A 16404-nucleotide genomic window follows, 5' to 3' on the forward strand; every position below is an offset into this window, starting at 1 on the left:
CTCTAGACGACTGCGTGGGTCCTCCGAAGGCCAGAAAACCTCTGTCTTCTCAACATTAACATGGAGACCTAAATGAGGACCCTCCTCCAAAATCAACTCCAAGACCTTTATTATTATTATTATTATTATTATTATTATTATTATTATTATTATTATTATTATTATTATTATTATTATTATTATTATTATTATTATTATTATTATTATTATTATTTATTATTATTATTATAATAAAGAAACGATTACACAAAGTTGGATGGGAGCCTAGCCACTAATTGGGCTCCGACACCCTTATTCAAAGCAAAACACAAACGATGAAAAAGAAAAGAACGAATGTTAGCAACAGCCGTGTTACTCTGAGCAACACATGAGACCATAGACACTCGAGGGCATCACTCCCCAGTTTTCCAAAGGTGGAGAAAGCAAACGCGATAAAACCATAACCGTTGCCTATGCACTTCGCTTCATACTTCTTCTTCTTCCTGGCAACAGCATTAGCGACAGCAACCCCAGGAGCAAAAGCATCAACTCCTGGCCCGGTGAAGGGAGTGATACCCGTGACATCTAAGCATACATTTTTCCCTTTGTCCCAAGAGTAGACAAGAAGGTCTGCCGGACGGAGATCTCTCCCTTCCTCAGACAGAAATCCCAAAGGCACCTCCTTCTTCACAACAACCCCGGCCTGCGAACAAATATCCCCTTACACATCTCGAACCAAGTTATGGAGGAATTTCAGGCCAACATCATTACCACAATGCATTGCGTGATCCCCGAAGCGATCTATGATTTTCGAAGAGCAGCAAGGACAATTAGTAAAGTCAGGAGGGAACATAGGAATCGCAAGGCGATAACACAAAACACACCTGAATTGTCTTGGGTGCATCGTCTGCCCTAACCCCTCAATTGGGAGGGCTCTCAAGAAGTCTAAGGAGTGTGCCGCTCGGTTGCTAATGAGTATAGCCTTTTCTCTGGAACTCGGGTTGTGCTGTCCCATCATCTTCTTCACTACCACATCAAAGTACACTGAAGCCAACTTTTTCATAAACGCGGGGGCCGGTACCACACGGCAGAGGTCGAGAGGATCGAAATGACACATCTTATTATTATTATTATTATAATATTGTCATTCCGTTTAATTATCTTAAGTTCTTAACCCTTTTATGATTATGTCCTCTGTAAGTTTATTTACTTGTAAAATTTATCTTTTTCGACAAGGATTAGTGACGTTGTCGACTCTCAATTTGTTATGCGTTCATGGTCAATCAAGTCTAATCAACGACATAATCCAACAATATTATCATTTTAATTAGATATGACAACGTACATACCGGAGACTATGAAGAGATCTGACTATTTCAGTCTAATTAAAAAACCCTAGTTTTGTAAACCCTGAAAAGGAAAAATTGAGAGGAGAGAGGGGGTGGCAAAGGCTCCTATTGTTTCCCTACATCTATTATTAACAATATGACATTATTTTTTAATCTATATGAGAAACATGTTTTGGCCTACCCAAAGACTTATCATGGTAATTATTGGCATATGTAACAGAAGTATAATACCTTAAATAATAAACTAATAAAATAAAAATTTAAAGAAGGATTAAAATTAAGCACACACCTCAAATCCTCTCAAAGAAAAGAGAGTTTAACACTCCCTAGACGATTAGGGTTTCATTGTTCGTCTTTTTTCGAGAACACTCTTCAGTTCGTTGGTAATTGTTTACTATTTTCACTGATTTCTTGTTTTAATTATGTTTCCTCACCTGTTTTCATGCTTTCTTAAATTTGACAACTGTCGATTTCAGTGTTTTAAACTTGTTAACTTCTCATCTATCTTCTAAACACTTGTCCCTTTCTCCCTTAATTTCTTTTTACAAAAATAAATAAACGACTCTAATCTCCTTATTTTCTCTGTTTTGAGGATCATCTTTTCTGTTTTACTCTTCTCTGTCTTTGTATTCTACTCTTCTTTATTCCATCCGAAACTTTTTCTTCTTTTCTTTAATCTCTGCTTCTGTTTCTTCTCTCAAAAGTTTTGTTTTGTTATTTTTCTTAATGAATCAACATCATCCTTGGCAAACTTATAGGATGGGTCCCCTCATTGACCCTCCTCATGAATTTCATATGGGAGATATCAATTGGGATAAGTCGGTTGTGGGTCATTTTTTTGATTCCAACCCTCCTAGTCAGTCCATGGTTCAACATTTGGTGGATTCCAGATGGGTGAAACGAGAAAACATTGGGAGATAGTGGGAACTTCAGTGATTTAAGGTATACAAAGTTTTTTCAGAACTGGTTATTTTCTAAAGGAATGGAATCATTCCTTGCTGGTTATGATTCCAAAGATTGCTTCTCCTGAATAGGTTAGTCAACTGCGACCTATAAGCTTATGTAATGTTGTCTATAAATGTGCCTCAAAATGTCTGGTTAATCGGTTGAAGCCCAGTCTCGATGCCCTAATTGATGAACCACAACATGCTTTCATTCCGGGTCGATATATGAGTGACAATATCTTACTTAGCCATGATATTCTACACTTTTTAAATGGAAGGAAAGCAACAGGGCCAAATATAGCAGCAGTTAAGATTGATATGAGTAAAGCTTATGATCGAATACACTGGGGTTTTCTATTACGTGCTCTCAAAGCTTATGGATTCCCTTCAACGTGGATTCAACTGATATACCAGTGCATCTCAAAAGTTTCATTTAAAGTTCTTATTAATGGAAGAACTTCAACAAGTTTCAAGCCTAGGTGTGGTTTAAGGCAAGGAGATCCTTTGTCTCCATATTTGTTTCTTTTCTGCATGGATATTCTTGGACGTATGCTGACTTTAGGTCAAGATATTAAGTTATTCCAGGGTATAAAACTTGCAAGACAAGCTCCACAGATTACGCACTTGTTTTTTGCTGATGATGCAATGATTTTTTTCCAAGCAACAGAAACATCATGCACGAATGTTGGTGGTATTATAGATCGGTATTGCCGAATTTCAGGACAACAACTCAATCTTGCGAAATCCTTTGTCAAGTTTAGTCCTAACACCTCTCTATCTCAACAGCAAAATTACAAATCAATTTTAAGGATGCCAAAGGTTACTCAGTTTGGAAAACATTTTGGGGTACCTGCTGACTGCATGGTTTCAAAACGATTGCATTTCAATTACTTGATAGATAAGGTTGCTGAATTAATAACCTCATGGAATGGGGCGTTATTATCTCAAACACAAAAAATAGTTCTGATCAATTCTGTTATTGTGGCAATGGTTTCTCATGTTATGATGTGTTTGGAAATTCCGATATCGGTTTCAAATAAAATTGATTCTATGATTGCCACCTTTTTTTGGGCTAAAAAAGGGAAAAAAGGAATGCATTGGGTTCGTAGGGATATTTTACATTTACCTCGTGGAATGGGAGGTCTGGGCATTCGTAGAGTTTCGACGCTCAACTCAGTTTTTTTGATGAAACAAGTGTGGAGAATGCATCAAAATCCACAATTATTAATTTCAAGAGTACATTTAGCAAAAGGGAAATTCGCATTAACTACAGGTAAGCCAAATAATCTTTTGGGTCGTGTTTCGTGGGGAATGCGTGGTCTTCGTAGAGCTGAGAATGTTTTACTTCAAGGATGTGCTTGGAAGGTGGGAAATGGGGATAGTATTAAAGCTGGAAGACATAAGTGGGTTAATGGTAGGGTGCCTATTTTTGGTTCTCATATTCGTCTTACAGATGCTAAATCTTGGAAGGTAAGTCATTTTATTAAGTCAGATCATCTTAGCTGGGATGCGGAAGTTGTTAGAAATTCCTTTGATAACATGGATGCTAAGGCAATCATGTCTCTGGAGTTACCAACAAGAACAATAATGGATCAGTTATATTGGACAAAACATAAAACTGGACATTTTACAACAAAATTTGGTTATGCCTTTTTACGAGAAGCTGAAATTAATCAAGATTCTCTCACTGGTCTGGGTCAACACAGGTTTGTTCCGTTTTTCAAGTTACTTTGGGCTCTAAAAATCCTACCAAAGTGGAAGTTGTTTATTTGGAAAATAATGGTAGATGGACTTCCAGTAAAAAAAGCCTTGGAACGAAGAGGTATTAGTTTAAATACCTCTTGTGACTTGTGCATTGATGTCTGTGAGGATGCACAACACATTTTCCGCCTTTGTAGTTTAGCTCAAGAAATGTGGAGGAGTAGTATGCTAGGCATATTCTCAAATTTTAATGAGAATCTATCAATCAAGGATTGGATTCTCAACTATATCCGGCTTTTTAATAGCGTGGATGGAAAGGGTAGTGATCGTATAGTTACCTTCATTGCAATTTTGTGGGGATTATGGAACACTCGAAATACAAGAGTTTTTCGATCAGAGAATGGAGATATACAGGCTTGTAATATACATGTTAAGTTAGCAAGGGAGCAACATCTGGCTTTTACTGGGAAATCTAATGAAAATTTGGGTTTTCTCCATCCACCAGAACAGTTGTCTGGGTACCCACCAGGTTTTGATTTTGCAAATATTGGTTTGGAAATTCCAACTACGTATGGTTCGGTTATATATGTTGATGGATCATGGAACAAAATTACGTTGAGAGCGGGAATGGGTTGGGTTCTTCAACAATCCAATGCAGATTCAAGAATCCTTGGGGGTTGTGACTATGGCTTAGGGCAATCAGCATTACATGTTGAAGCAATGGCTTGTTTGCGTGCACTTCAATGGGCAAAAGAATCTACCCTGCCAAATAGAGTTCTGTATACTGATTCAGCTATCTTGGTCTCATACATGCAGAGGCGTATCATTCCAGAAGTTAATGTCAGATGGACGGTGCAAGCCATTTTTGAAATAGGTAAGAATTTCTTGAGTTGCGTGATCAACAAGGTTGACCGAGATCAAGTTCATTTGGCACATGTTCTGGCCACAAGAGCAGCGAAGGATGGACTACAGTTTGTTACGCCAGTCGATCTTAGATCTATGATTAATTAGGTTTTTGTTTCCTTGTATTTTTATCCAATGTCAAAAAAAAAAAAAAAAAAAAAAGTATAATGAAATATCTCCAACATCAATTAATGACTGGTTACTTTGAAGTTTCATCATAATGCTCGTAAATTGATTATATGTATTCCATATTTAATTAAGAATGATTATCACTCAAACTGAATTAAATAATCATATAGATATATGAAAATATTCATATACTACGTAGTAAGATAATTATATGGTACGGTACGGTTAAATATAATTTGGACTATTCACGTGACAATATTAATTTCATAGAATGTCCTATTCTGACAAAAGAAAATAGAGCTAATCACTTGATAAGGCTAAGAAGTTACTCTCTTCGTTGAACTGACAAAAGAAAATAGAGCTAATCACTTGATAAGGCTAAGAAGTTACTCTCTTCGTTGAGCTATGATCAATTTTAAGGTGAAACTTCATGGACTTGTGAAGTTCACTTTCTCTATCTCTCTCTCTCTTTTGATGACGGAATGCAGCTCAGTCCTGTAGTTAATACTATCCCTATATACAAGTAGCTAGGCCTTGTTCAATCTCTTCACCTGATTTGGTCTTTTTTTTATTTATGGTCTGGTCTGGTCTGATCTGATCTGAATATTTTATGTGAGTGTTTTTTTCTTTTTATGTTCTAGTATGATCTGATTTTTCTGGTCTCGCCTATTAAGTAATAAGAATAAGGTGAAAAGGACAAAGTCAGACTACGTTAACCTTCATAAAACATTGGCTACTAATTCTCGAGGTTGTAAATGATCATTTGCCTAAAGTTGAAAGGTGAATTGATGTCTAATACTTCCTCCGTTTCTGAAAGTTTTTTATGCTTTGGAATACGTGTCCAAAATATTAAAACTTTGACCGTAAATTCTCACTATTATATACATCAAAACGTTACATGTAATATCTTGTTAGATCGGTCTCGGTATGTATTTTCAGAATATCAACTTTTTATAATTTTTCCACATACGAAATAAGATATATTAGTAGTTACATATTACATTGGAGTCCGTGCAAATAGTAACTGTAAAGAACTTTTTGAAACGGAGGTAGTATCTCATATAAAAAAACCAATAAAAACTTTAAAGTTTAAAGGTTGACATAGAATTTCCCTCTAAAAGAAAGAAGGTTGAAAAGGAGGTGGATGAATTTCCCTCAGAAAGAAAGAAGTTTGAAAAGGAGGTGGATGAAAAGGCAATTAATTAACATGATGACCCTTGTGGTTTATCTCCTCGTGTAGGTTTATTTGCGGTTGCCATTGATTTTATAATTTATAAATACTTAATATTTACTCCAAATCAAAGTTAATATAACTCTCTTATTTGATTGGTGAACAAAATCTAGAAGCCATTGAGATTTTTGCTTGAAAATGTTGTCCAACGTACGTGTAATTCCTCCTTTAGTGATGTACTTAATTTAAGTTGATAACTAGTTTGTGTCCCGGGCGATGCCCCAGTTGCTATATTGAATAATTAAAGTTTTAGATTTTTCTTGAACTCAATATTTGACCAAAATACTTGAATTCTATAGAATGAAAAATATCCGTTAAGTTCGTCAACTACACAGACACGCTAAGTCATTTATCATGGCAAGTAAGTTTTCAATCATATCATCTTACAATTTGTATAATTTGTTTTCTCGTTGAACTAAGTGTGCCAAATTAATAAACACTAAATTAGATATATATGCAGCTATGTAAGGCAATCCTATAGTTGATTCTTATGAGACTTATGACATCATGTTTCTTCATGTTTGTCATAATGCTTTAATTTTTTTTAGAATTCATGTGAACATTATTTATTTATAAATTAATGTGAACAGATAAACCACAATTGGTGGTTGGTTAAGATGGTAATGGGAATTATTATCCACACTTGAGGTCTGGTGTTCGAACCTCATTGTGTACTACGTGACACATATATATTCTCCACAACGCCTTTTAATATATTATATAGATGATGGAATCGATCATTGAGGTATTGACTTAGTGATTAAGATTAAGGGTATGTGCAATGATAGATCTCAAGTTCAAATTTCTTATCTATTTGTAATCTGTATTGTTTTTGTGGGCTTGTGGCTTATTCGCAAAAATAAAATAAAATTGATAATGAATCTAGAAGTTGTACTAGGATATTGAATTCAACTTACACGTACCCAGACATATTACGATCAAATAAACACATTTGTTACTACAATTGAAGGCCTTATAGAGTTGAAAAACTGATTTTGACACATTTTATATAGATTGTACGTGACATTCCTCTTAACTTGTGAGTAAAGTGCAGAAAAATATACTCAATAGTGAATGTGCTAAAATTAATTTCCGGTTTATAAAATTCTTTTCCTATGAGGTACTTGAGACATTTTCTCAAAATGGCATGACATAATTATAATATAGGTTCAATAACTGATCACAAACGTCGTTAACCTAATATTGCATGTTAGCACGTAAGGTTTTGTGTTCTTTATGTATTATTTATTTTTCATTAATCTTTTTTGTATTTGTTACAACAATATATCTTATTGTTAAATTTTAGAACATATGAAATTGATCTGAGTGCAACTCGTTAAGGAGGATGAAAGTTCGCTACATTTATAAGCCCAACGAATGTTCCACATTAAAACCATCAAAAGAAAAGTAGAGGTAATATAATTAAAAACTAATTCATGAGTTTTGGAGCGAAAGAGCTACGAGGTAATATAATAATCCTATGATATTTAATTTTTTGGAGCGAAAGAGCTACTAGGCCAGTATAAATTACAAATGTTGGAGGGGCCGAAGACTCAAAATGCATGAGACATGATTTTATAATAATAATATTGCATGCATGTTAAATTGTTAATGCATGCATGTACGTACAAGTTAATTAGCACCTCATCTTCAGTTTAAGGAAAGAAAAGAAGAACGATAACTTACTTCACATCAACAAGGTTGTTAAACTTACACATTAAAAAAAGATGTATAAGAATTAATTTATAAATTGTCTTTCTAGAAGGAAATAGACTTCAAAGCTTTTTGCATGTCGTTGGCTAAACGAGTACCATGCATTATTCAAGATTTTGAAAATATAAATATATAAAGCATACGGAGTATGATAAATAAATAAATTATTAATGTCATTGTTGCTTCAAATGTAAAATATTAAAAAGAATCACTTACAAGGAAGAATTAGTTGTACGTCGGTAGTACTAGTGTGAGGGGGTCGAAAAAGCACGAGGCTAATGCATGACCTCGTCCTTCGTGGGCGTGACGTTGTCGGATCAAGTGTAGTTAGATTTCCTGTGAGTTTACACCCAATCGACTAGTAATATAGGAGTCGCCATTCAGTTTTTAACGACAATGAGAAAAACTGACAAAACCCGGTTATCGTGACATAAAGGAAGTGCAATTATGTTCGACCACGACGGCCATAGGTTCCCTTGTGATCCCTGGTGTGGGGATCGCTCAACGTACACCCGCGGGGCATAGATTGAGTGTTCGGGGGACTGTAACTACCGAGAGGAGTGCTCACCGATAACTCCAGAGGCAGGTTATCCTTACTAGCTCAGCATAAATAATTTAAGGGACATGCGTTAAACTATTAAACTATTCTGAATTGATTTTAGCAATATGCAACACATAATACTAAATCGATCGTGATTATCTTATTTAGATTGATTTAAGGTACCTAGCATGATAATTCAATTGTCCAGGGTATTATCTTATTAGGCGTGATAGATCAATCAAATTAATAGTTTGACAATTTTATAAAAGGGTGATGAAAGCGATTAAATCATATGAGGGACACATTACAACGCACCCTTGAGAGGTGCATTACGGTTCTCAGAAAACTAACCACTTGGCTTTGCTATTTCTCCTTTTATTTAACGAATCTCGGGTTTCCAAGCAATGTTCCAGTATTTAGGCTTAATTCATCAGCTACAAGGGACAGGATGCGTTCTGTTCGACTTTTGGGTCGATTGCGACAGAACGCCGGATCAATTTCGCAGCGTGAGGCTAGGCTTAAGGCTAGAGTCAATACTCGACCAGGTTATGGAATTGTGTGTTATTCACGTCGGTTTTGAGGCTGTATTTATAGGGAAAGAGTTTGTGGAAAGATAGATTTTCAGAATACGAATCCAAAAATAATCCGGAAATAAAACAACCCTAGGCATTTTCAGCGCCCAGGGCTGGGCGCCAAAGATTTCGGCGCCCAGGGCTGGGCATTGAAAATGTGATATGGGCCGAGTTCTTGTCAGATTTGGACTCTTAGAACATGGAGCTTTTTGGGGGATTTATCCGAGTCTTTTAGTGCGTATTAACTTATGAAGGAATGCGTCTGGGCCCGTTACGAACTCTAGGTTCGTTAGGAATTTAGTTCATACGTGACTCTTATTTTCGAATTATACCAGGAATGCAAATTCTATCCCCTTTAGGATTTATGTTGGAGTGCAACACCTATTTCTGACAGGTTTCTATCTTTTATGACTTTGCCACTTTTAACAACTACCTTTTACGGCAGTTACTTTTCTTAGCAGGTTTCTATAAATAGCAGTTTTGGCTGAAATGAAAAGGGTGATTGAGATTCGTTATTTTATAGGAGATGCATTGCCAAGTGGAGATTTATGTTCTCATCATCGAACCTTTCCTTTCGGGAATGGGGACAAAAGTAGGTGTCTACAGTTAGCCCCCACTTTGACTGAGTCTCGGGATGAGACGATGGTCAAAGTATTAGATGGAGTGCGTCATACAAGCCATGGTGTATGTGAACTGTTTTGCGAGGGTCTCACGAGCCCCCGAGTGATAACATTTGACTTAAGGGTCATCACTTGAAGTGTTAACACATTCTTCACGTGTCATTGGAATATGTTAACCGATAGTATAAAAACTCCCACACTTTGTCATTGGAAGTACCTACAGATGTATAGAAACTCCCTCACTTTGTCATTGGAAGTATCTACAGGTTGTTTTCGAAATCAAAGCTATAAAATGTAACCAGGCCTGACCAAGCCCAATCACGAGGTAAAAATGTTTTTAAAGATTCTCATTTTCAGGGTTAGCTAAACGAGAAAACTCCCTTGTTTTTATAGGACGTAAAACGAAGGAAAATCCAGCACATCGCTCTTTTATGGAAAAGCGGAAAACCAATTTTTTGATTTTTGAAAAGAGAAACGGTCCTTTGATTTTTGGAAAAGGGAAACCATCCTTTGATTTTTGGAAAAGGGAAACCATCCTTTGATTTTTGGAAAAGGGAAACCAGGAAAAGTTATCACTGCAGCGACTAAGGACCTGCGCGGTTAGTGACGCAGACCCCGCCCGCTGAAGGTGGGCGAGCCTGTCCTGCTGAGGGTGGACGCCGCTGAAGGAAATATGTCCTTCACCCAAGGTGCATTAAGTCTAATACCAAGGTTCAGATTAATTGCGAACAATTAATTCAGTGAGATCAAGTGATCGAAACAGCTAGCTGGAGCAATGCTTCCGATCAGTGAGTTCTAATGGATATTGAACTCACAACTTACTCTTGAATGAACCTACAAGGTCACACCAATGACACGTAACAGATCACCAGATTAAATGAATCGGAAATTCATTTAATAGCTTTTCGGGAATTAAGTTGGAAACGTATTATACGATACGACCTTGCATCGAAATCGTATATCGTATCGCGAAAATTCGTAAGCTAGGCGAGACGAATAAATCGTATCGTACGACGGTGATTCGTCATATACGAAACGATAAATAATATATCGGAAATATATTAAATCGCGAATACAAGGAGCAGCCCACGAGCCGAGTGCACGAAGCACTCGAGGCCCATGGGCGCGCGCGCTAGGCGAGCAAGCAAAGCAACACAGCAGCGAGGCCCATGGCCGAGGAGCTGTGCGCGTGCGGGCCGAGACCACGACACAGCAGCAGCAGCGCGGCCCACGGCCCAGCTTGCTGTGCGTGTCCGTGTGATGGCGCACGGGGCTTGCTAGCCGGCCTTGCCTCAAGGCTTGGTCGGTTAGTAAGGTTATGTTAATAACCTTCTAACCTCTTTCCATCTAATCACAACACAATACACACAACCCTAGGAGAAAACAGAGAACCCTAATTCTCTCTGTGCCTACAAGGTGTGTTCATCCCAAAAAGCAAAGTATCTTGATCAATTGTCTAAGCTACGATAATCAAGACGGATCTGATCGTGTCGGTGAACCAAGTAGAGGAACGACAAGTGGAGTTCTTTGTTCGTGTTCGTTGACATATTATTGTGGAAAACACGCTTCGAATGTAAGTTTGCTTAATCTGTGCTTTATACAGGTTTTCTGGCTTTGGGGATTGTTCCGCACATGTTATTATGTTTAACTGTATTCCACTACAGTGGTATCATGAGCCTTATGTATTCAAAGCATGAATTAGCATGATTATTATTGTTTTTGCATCTGTCGAAATATTTGGAATTTTTGTTGATTTTTCGGAATTTTTACGAATTATTGGATGAATTGCGTAATAATCAGGTCCGAAATAAAAAAATGTTCGTTTTTTCGATTTTTAAAACCCTAATCTGATGGAAAACGATTTTCTAAGATCAACTCATGAGAATAGAATTGCGAAAATAGGCCTCGAAGTATCGTCTTTTGGGCGTTTTTGTTAATTTTTCATTAAAAATTAAAAGTGTCGGACAGTAATTCAATTAAAAGGTCGACCTAAGCTACTCGGAATTTCTTGAAATTTTGAAACAATGTTTCTGGGTAAATGCTTAATCTATGGTAAAAATTTCAGATTTTTCCGATAAGAATAAACCCTAATTTTTCCTTTCCCCAATTCGTAAAATTTGAAACCCTAATTGAATTTTAATTAATTTTGGTTTAATAATTCGGTTAATTGGGAAAGGGGATATAATTTCATGGGTCAGTGGCTAATTTTGAAAATTATTGGATTAAAATTTTGAATGGTTTCGTTAATTTTAATCGCACTTAAACCAAATTATTAAAATCTGAAATTTAATTGTTTATGAACGATTTAAAGCTTCAGATTTTATTGATTAAAAGTTCAAACTTTAATGTTGATTCGATCGTTCTTAAAAGTTTGAATATTGTTAGCCCTTGATTTATTAATTTTACGAAATTGGATTGTCGTTAAAGTTTATTAAATCGTTAAAAATCGTTGTTTTTCGAAAATAAAAATCGTAACTTTTGAAAAATAAAATTAATGCAAGTTCGTGAAATTAAATTTAATTTTAATTAAGTTGGTCCGTATTACGAACCAAAGGCACGAACATGAGCATGGTGGACGTATGGCTCGTCGAGTCATACGAGGCCATTGTGCTTGGACCGAGCCGCATGCGACACAGGCAGCAGCAGCTACACTGCGTGCCTCGTGCGCGCTGGGCGAGGAAGGGCAGGCGAGCGTTGTTTGCGGGGCTGCGACGAAGCAAGGCGCAAGCCTTGCGACGTCCAGCACACACACGATGCACAACACGCATGCAGGGGCAGCTACGCTGCGGGGACACGGTGCACGCGCGCGCCGAGGCTGGGGGTGTGCGAGCCTTGCTCGTGTGCTCTTGGGCCTCACGCAAGGCATGGGGCTGGGTGCAAGCCTAGCCCGACTAAGTAATTGGACCTTTTTTGTTAAAAATCGTTCAATTCGTTGGGCTTCGTATATTTGCATTAATTTGGGCTAACGGGATATTTAATTTAATATTTTATTTGCTTGGGCCGGGCCGCGAGTTTTAATTTAATATTTCATAATTAATTATCCGGAATAATTATTGGTTTGAGTGGGAGCCACTAAATTAAATTTAAATGAAATAATTATTTTTTAATTCTTTTCGTAGGTCGCATTATTTTAATTAAATTCAATTTTAATTAGAATAAAGTCTAAGGATTAATAATTTGGAAATTGATTAATCTTTTAGGACGCGTTTATGTGAACGTGAATTTTAATTAATTCACGTAAATACTTGCATATTAATATGGGCCATTCGTTTTAGCACACGAATGGGTGAATGCATAGAATATATATTTTATGTAATGCAGGTACTCCAAGTGACTAGTATAACCAATTTAGGATAGTTAAATACGGTCTGCGTACCGTTCTATCATTGAATGTAAAGTTTTAAATATGGTCTGCGTACCATGGAAATTTTGATGTAATTTATTATTTTCAAGGATTTCTAAGTTTAGAACTTTAAGTTAGCATTTGAACGAAGATTCAAGACGATGCCAAGCTAACAGGGAGGTGATGAAGATTGGATGCTTCAAGACAAGATGTTTTGGGCCATACTAGATCACCATTTATTTATGCACTTTGATATATATATATATATATATATATATATATATATATATATATATATATATATATATATATATATATATATATATATATATATATATATATATATTATGCTTGAATGTATGAATGTATGAATGTATGTATGCTTTGCATGAATAGGTTGTTTCGCATGACTCGATTAGATTAAGTTCACTAAATAATCGAACCAACATAGAAACAACTAGGTCCAAAGTAATATTGAGTTTAAAAATTGCCTTCCAAATCAAGCACTTACAAAAATCTAAGGATCTAAGATAGTAGGTTTACGCTAAAGCGAGGTGCTATTTTAGTTGACTTAGGTGGTAAGGCGTCCTAAAGGAGCACGTTGATTGTGGTTTCAACTCAAACAACAATGGCATTATGTTGTTGCAATGGGATAAATTATGGTATTAATTTATTAACCAAGAGTAATTTGGAGATTACTAGCAATAGGTTTTGTTTACCTAAAATCTTAAACTATTTAAGACATGCTAAAGCTGCTTAAGGATTTAGGACTTTTGGGGTCTTGGAATCGTTTCATTCATTTTGGACCATGTTTTTGCTTTTGCATGAATGAAATGTTTAATAGCTTTGATGAGTGTGTGAATGCTTTTATTTCAAGTTATTAAAATATGATAAATGTTTTCTTTGCTAGTTCATTTTGTAGAATAGTCAATCTTCAACCTTATTGCGTTCGGACAATAGAACTCCGATATTTCCTCGATCGATTGGTAACTATTTTGAGAGCAATTCTCAAAGAAAAGGAGAGTGAGAGCGTATCTTGAATGCTATTTTCTTATAGTGATCTTCATGGTTGTTTTCAAACTAAAGTTTGAATGGTAGACTAATTGGACCTCATATATTCAGAATACTGGGTAGTTTTGACATAATGAAGTATTGAGTTAAAGACTCATGTATAACCAATGGTTAACAACCAATTTTCTTTTGATTCGACAATGAACTAGACTCATTGGATGCGGTCATTCAAAGTGAATAAAAGAAAGGGACTTTGTACGCATAACAAAGTAAGAAGATCAAGCAAAGAGTAAAATCTTTAGGACTATAAGAAAACGTGCTAGAAAGGATAGGAAAGGGGAACAAAATAAATGAATTCAATATTCAATTTCTGCCTAAAAGTTTGTGTTAAAGAGAAACGACTTAGCAAATAAACTCCTATGGTATTAGATTACCGCTTGAGGTTCTAAACTCTTGTTAAGAACTCAAATTCCGGGAGCTAAGTCTGGTAATTGACCTAGAAGTGGGAAATGAAGCAAAGTTGTGCCACATTAACGGAAAGGTCATCATGTTTGTTTTAAAGTCCTTCTAAAGGCTGGAACTTAATGGTATTATGTTCCATTAATCATCATAATCAATTTCTGTTTGGACAACGGAAAGACTCACATTCAAAGTAAACAAAAATATTCGTTGAGTGTTTATTTGAAAGAAATGGTCATTTAAGGGTTGAGTCATATGATTGATTAATAAACAAACGAATCTCTTCACACTCAAACTTCAAAAGGTTCAAATCAAACACTTTGATTTGTGTTCCACATATCTTTGGCAATGTCATACGACCATATCAACAAGTCAACATTCTAAGATTCCATGGCATGGATTTCTGAAAGTTGGTTAATTTAAGACACGTGGGTCTTGCTTGTTGAACATGACATCGAAATGGACTATTGTTAGAAGTTTCTAGACAATAAAGTTCATGGGCCAAAGATGGAATTTATGACCTACCTATTTCACAAGAATTTGAGAAAATATGGCTATATTTACTCAAAGTGAAATGTGTGAAATGCTTCAATGTAATTCACAAAAGGGTATAAAATCAACTTGGCAAGAATTTTGGAACATCTAGGCTGGGTCAAGGTGATGTTTGCATGAGCCAAGAAAGATTATCTAGATTGTTTATATGGCATTATAACAATCGAAGCTCCATAAGAATATGGTATGTACAAATGGAGAAATCAGAATCCATTCGATTAACGATAATCATGACTATTTTCCTATATAGTTTCTAAATGATACTCTCAAGTGACTATCACACTAAACAAGGTTGTCAAAGCTAAGGATAAGATGTCATAAGGATTGAACTTCGGTTCAGTACATCTTTTCAGTACATATATATCTAGGGTTGTCAAACCCAGTGGGAGTTAGTGTTTACATCAAACAAACTCAAGGATAGATATATGTTTCTTTATGAGCGACTCATAGAAACAAAAGGTATTGATACCACAAATCTGAGAACATATGATTGTTGCTTAAGATAATGTCTTTTAGGAAACCATCATATTTCCAAAAAGGTAAGTGGGAGAAAAATGACCTCGAATGGACTTCGAGTCAAGCAACAAACAAATGTAGGATACTTAGGAGTCTTTGGAAAAGCTCCATACTTAGAAACCTTTGGAAGAGCTTCATGAAGACTTTAGAAGTGCTTCAAAAGAATCCTAATACTCAAAGGAGCTTGAGTAATGTCTTTATAGACACTAACGTTTGATGTTCAATACCTAGGTAAATCGTATAAGGAATAGAATTCAACCAAGATAGATACATAGATATCTTGAGGAATGAAAACTATGAAGACTTTTGAAAGTGCTTCAAAAATATACGACTTACAGGTTAGCTACGACGAAATAAAATTCCTAAGTATGGTTTGAGGCCATCAAAAACATAAGTATGGTTCGAGGCCATACAAAATGGTTTGAGGCCATTTCATCCAAAGTACCTTCATCTTGAAGAATCAAATCTATGATTTGGTTGATTTGCATAAAGGGTTCACTCCCATTGGTTGCAAACATGTTTTCTAAACATACAACGTTGATTTTCATAAAGGGTTTACTCCCATTGGTTGCAAACATGTTTTCAAAACATACAAAGATGATATTTTATACACATACAAAAGAGAAGCTAGATTGGTGGTTAAAGATTGCAAACAACTTTACGGCGTTGATAATGTTGAAATCTTTTACACCAAGTCGGAATGCTTGAACTATTTTCGATAAATCTAGCAATCATTGCATATGGCAATATGGCAATTGGAAAACGAAACACCTTACTCAATTGGACTTGTAGAAAGGAATTGTGTACATCACACAATGTAAAAGTTTTGGATGCTAGATAA

The sequence above is a fragment of the Spinacia oleracea genome, chromosome 2 (genome assembly GCF_020520425.1).
Source record: "Spinacia oleracea cultivar Varoflay chromosome 2, BTI_SOV_V1, whole genome shotgun sequence".
In the NCBI taxonomy this organism is placed as follows: Eukaryota; Viridiplantae; Streptophyta; class Magnoliopsida; order Caryophyllales; family Amaranthaceae; genus Spinacia; species Spinacia oleracea.